The 5,000-nt window shown below is 48.0% G+C and overlaps 2 non-coding genes across 2 annotated transcripts; both read right to left on the bottom strand.

Moving 5' to 3' along the window:
• Nucleotides 1-808: 808 nt before the first annotated feature.
• On the bottom strand, nucleotides 809-965 carry LOC123719358. Its single transcript, XR_006755417.1, has one exon. It is a non-coding gene; the product is annotated as a 5.8S ribosomal RNA (ribosomal RNA).
• A 352-nt stretch (nucleotides 966-1,317) lies between these two features.
• On the bottom strand, nucleotides 1,318-3,223 carry LOC123719359. The gene has a single exon (XR_006755418.1). It is a non-coding gene; the product is annotated as a small subunit ribosomal RNA (ribosomal RNA).
• Between the last annotated feature and the right edge of the window lie 1,777 nt (nucleotides 3,224-5,000).

Here is a 5,000-nt window from a genome sequence, read left to right as displayed (position 1 = left end):
GACGCGATATCCGTCGGCGCAACGGGCGTACGCGACACGCTATTTTTACAAGCGCGTCGACGACGCCACGCGCCCTCCGGACGTCGAGTCCGCCTACATTATATGCGCTCGCACGAAAGCGGCGCGGCACCTTGCGAACAGCGTGGTGGTGGCGACACATAGATGTCGCGTTGCGCGAAATCAATCAATCGCACACCACCAAGCGGTTCTTCTGTTGTTGTTCGTTAACGACGGCATCGTTCCGTCCGTTTTAAGAACACACGTCACAATAATTTCGTACACACTACAATTGCACAAACACCGCACGCACACACTGGGCGCAACCGCTAGAGCAGCGGGCGCGCGCGTTTCGCTTCCTCTCGCGAGAGTAAGAGAAACTGAGCCGAACGCGACAACTTTCAACGACAGCGTCGAGACACGTCGACGCGCGCACCGGCGCCGACCGTCGCGCGATCGCCATGCGGGACCGGGACGATGCGAGCAAACACGCGCGACGCGTAAACGCGAACGTCGTTGTCGTCGTTGTCGTTGTCGTTGCGTAAAGACTCGACGCGCACCCGTGCCGCGGGAGACACGGTGCGGCGGGGAGAATTTATTTGTGCGACAAAAGTATCGTATAGACGTGGCTTAACACGGCCAATACGGATGACGAGTCGTAATCGAACATATATTCGAACGGATCGTTCGGCCGCTCGGCGGCCTAGCGAAACCGTCAATTGCACGCGCGACAGAGATGCGGCGCTACGACCGGAGTCGCAGCGATCGCCGCTCGTCACGCGAACAGTGTGGCTTTTTGTTTTTATGCAGCCGGCCCTCAGACAGGAGTGGTCCTGGATATTTCTCCACGGACCGCAATGTGCGTTCGAAATGTCGATGTTCAAATGTGTCCTGCAGTTCACACTATGACGCGCAGTTAACTGCGTTCTTCATCGACCCGCGAGCCAAGTGATCCACCGTTCAGGGTAATCGTTTTGTTTTTGTGTGTGTTTTTGTATGAGAAAATATAAAAGGTGCGAAAAAATTAAACAAAAAAATTTGAAAATAATACTTATCATTAACGTGTACGACAAATGAAAAGAAAGAAAATCTCTTTTATTTGCGTGGTTGTACACAAAAATTATAAAATATTATTTCAAAGTATCAATAGGCGATAGCGAACGCTAATCAAAGCGTGTCGCAACGCACACGTCGCGAATCGACGAGAGAGAGTCAACCGTCTCGGATTCGATTTTGATTCGTATCATTCACGTGTTTTTGTATTTTTTTCTTTTTTTGCGAGTCTTTGACAACAACAAAACAAAAAGAAAAAACCAACGTTAATGATCCTTCCGCAGGTTCCCCTACGGAAACCTTGTTACGACTTTTACTTCCTCTAAATGATCAAGTTTGGTCAACTTCCCAGCAACGCCGACGGCCGTGAGGCCACCGCGTGTCGGTCCGAAGACCTCACTAAATCATTCAATCGGTAGTAGCGACGGGCGGTGTGTACAAAGGGCAGGGACGTAATCAACGCGAGCTTATGACTCGCGCTTACTAGGAATTCCTCGTTTATGGGGGATAATTGCAAACCCCAATCCCCAGCACGAAGGAGTTTCAACGGGTTGCCCGGGCCTCTAGGCCAGGGAGAACATGTTGATTCCTTCAGTGTAGCGCGCGTGCGGCCCAGGACATCTAAGGGCATCACAGACCTGTTATTGCTCAATCTCGTGCGGCTCGAAGCCGCCGGTCCCTCTAAGAAGAATTTTAATACGTCGCCAGTGAGTTGCGCTCCCCGAGAGTCGCGCACACCTTGAATGACGACGCCTATTTAGCAGGCTAGAGTCTCGTTCGTTACCGGAATTAACCAGACAAATCGCTCCACCAACTAAGAACGGCCATGCACCACCACCCACCGAATCAAGAAAGAGCTGTTAATCTGTCAATCCTTCCGGTGTCCGGGCCTGGTGAGATTTCCCGTGTTGAGTCAAATTAAGCCGCAGGCTCCACTCCTGGTGGTGCCCTTCCGTCAATTCCTTTAAGTTTCAGCTTTGCAACCATACTCCCCCCGGAGTCCAAAATCTTTGGTTTCCCGGAAGCTGCCCGCCGAGCCATTGTAGTAACGTCGGCGGATCGCTAGATGACATATTTACGGTTAGAACTAGGGCGGTATCTAATCGCCTTCGAACCTCTAACTTTCGTTCTTGATTGATGAAAACACCTTTGGCAAATGCTTTCGCTGATGTTCGTCTTGCGACGATCCAAGAATTTCACCTCTAACGTCGCAATACGAATGCCCCCAGTTATCCCTATTAATCATTACCTCGGAGTTCTGAAAACCAACAAAATAGAACCGAGATCATATTCTATTATTCCATGCACGAAATATTCAAGCGGCATTTTGAGCCCGCTTTGAGCACTCTAATTTGTTCAAAGTAAAATTGTCGGCCCACCTCGACACTCACCGAAGAGCACCGCGATAGGATTTTGATATTGAACCGGCGTTTTACCGCCGGCTCACCGACGATATGCTCCGCAGACGTGTCAGTATCACCGCGGATGCGGTGCACCGACAGCGCGGCGCACAAATGCAACTACGAGCTTTTTAACCGCAACAATTTTAGTATACGCTATTGGAGCTGGAATTACCGCGGCTGCTGGCACCAGACTTGCCCTCCAATTGTTCCTCGTTAAAATATTTAAAGTGTACTCATTCCGATTACGAGGCCTCGTAAGAGTCCCGTATCGTTATTTTTCGTCACTACCTCCCCGTGCCGGGAGTGGGTAATTTGCGCGCCTGCTGCCTTCCTTGGATGTGGTAGCCGTTTCTCAGGCTCCCTCTCCGGAATCGAACCCTGATTCCCCGTTACCCGTGACAACCATGGTAGTCGCAGAAACTACCATCGAAAGTTGATAAGGCAGACATTTGAAAGATGCGTCGCCGGTACTGGACCGTGCGATCGGCAAAAGTTATCCAGATTCATCAAAATTAACGACTTCGGACGCATGGCCCTCCGCCGATTGGTTTTGATCTAATAAAAGCACTCATCCCATCACTGGTCAGAGTTCTGATTGCATGTATTAGCTCTAGAATTACCACAGTTATCCAAGTAACTGAGTAAGATCTAAGGAACCAAAACTGATATATTGAGCCATTCGCGGTATCGCCTTAATACGGCTTGCACTGAGACATGCATGGCTTAATCTTTGAGACAAGCATATAACTACTGGCAGGATCAACCAGGGAGCTGCTTACGCAAACGACACGCCTACACCGCGGTCACGCGGCTTCGGCGAGCCGCTGGCTCGGCGGCGTCGAGGGGCGCGCGCTTGCGCGCGCGCCTTCTCGACACGCGTGAACGTAACGCGTCGAATTTGCACGCGACGCGACGTTCGCGCTTCATATCGATAGACTAACTTTGACCGGTCTACGAGCGGCCGTCCCGTCACGATCTCGCAACGAGGTGATGTACAACGATGCTCGACCACTGTGAGGGACATAAAACTGCAACGAACACGACCCCGCGGGCGGGAATCGATGTTGTGACAATTTGAAAATTGAACATTCATCTAAACGCAACTTCTCAATTTTTATTCAATACGTTATTGTAAACATATTAAAACTCGGCTGGCAATTACATGCGCACACACACGCATGATTCGCACTAGATACGACCGCCGCCCGGAGCTTGAGGGATATAATTCCAACACGACGCTGCGCACACCGTTTCGACGATGGGCGCGTGTGCGTCCTCTTTTATACATTCTTTCCATATACGGTCGCCGTGGCGACCGCGCACGTGTCGAACACGCTAGGCGCCCTGCGTTGAGGTGTGCCTAGAAGCGTATTCTTTTAACATCACAGATAACACCGGGGGAGACGGTCCCAAATCTTGGTCGATTGGTAACATCACCATACGGTCTGCGAACGCGGTGCTATAATATAATTTTATATTATATTATATAAAATATGAGGAGGAGTAGTATGTATATTCTTTGTTATTTTGTGTTGACACAAGAGAGATATATAAAATGTACTATACACCACACACACAGAGAGAGAGAGAGCTGGGAAAGATCTCGGCGGTCTCGCATTCGAAATACGAATTTGATATAATTTCCTCCGAAAATCCATACCCATATCTATATCATCCATGCGCGAATATATGTATATAATATTCTCACACTTCGCACAAACACAAAAACAAAAACAAGAACACATTCTCTCTCGTCCGTCGTTCGTGTCTATTATATAGACGAACGACGCGCGGCAACGAGAACGAGTCGACGCTGTGCGCACGACTGTTTCGCTCCACATCTATACCGAGAGCAATAGTCCGCGTCGGCATTGGAGCGGACGTCGAATGTTTCTCGTAGAGCGAGCGAGAGAGAGACGATTTTTTCATTTTATTATGTATGTGTATTGGCGTGCAGTAGTAGCACGTAGTAGTACTAGTAGTAGTAGTAAAAAAATATTATTATTTATTTTATTGACTGATATGATTTTGTTTGTTTTCTTTTTTTTGCATAGACATTTGTATTGATAGATATGTTTCTCGTTGAAGCTCGCAGCACACGCTCAGAGAAATGGCAATGTGGGTTTATTTGAAGAAAAAAAAAACAATTAATTTATTAATAATATGTATGTATGTATGTATGTATGTATGTATGTATAATAATGAATTATAATAATTATTCCGATGCAACGTCAGAGGAAAATGTTTCTCGTACAGGTGCGGCGCGCGACGGCCGGCCGCTCGACAGTTTCGCGCCGAATGTTTCTCGTTGAAGCTCGCAGCACACGCTCAGAGAAATGGCAATGTGGGTTTATTTGAAGAAAAGAAAAAACAAAAAAAACAATTATATTTATTAATAATATGTATGTATGTATGTATGTATGTATGTATGTATAATAATGAATTATAATAATTATTCCGATGCAACGTCAGAGGAAAATGTTTCTCGTACAGGTGCGGCGCGCGACGGCCGGCCGCTCGACAGTTTCGCGCCGAATGTTTCTCGTT

Source organism: Pieris brassicae, unplaced genomic scaffold (assembly GCF_905147105.1).
Source record: "Pieris brassicae unplaced genomic scaffold, ilPieBrab1.1, whole genome shotgun sequence".
NCBI lineage: Eukaryota > Metazoa > Arthropoda > Insecta > Lepidoptera > Pieridae > Pieris > Pieris brassicae.
This window is presented reverse-complemented; position numbering and strand designations above follow the sequence as displayed.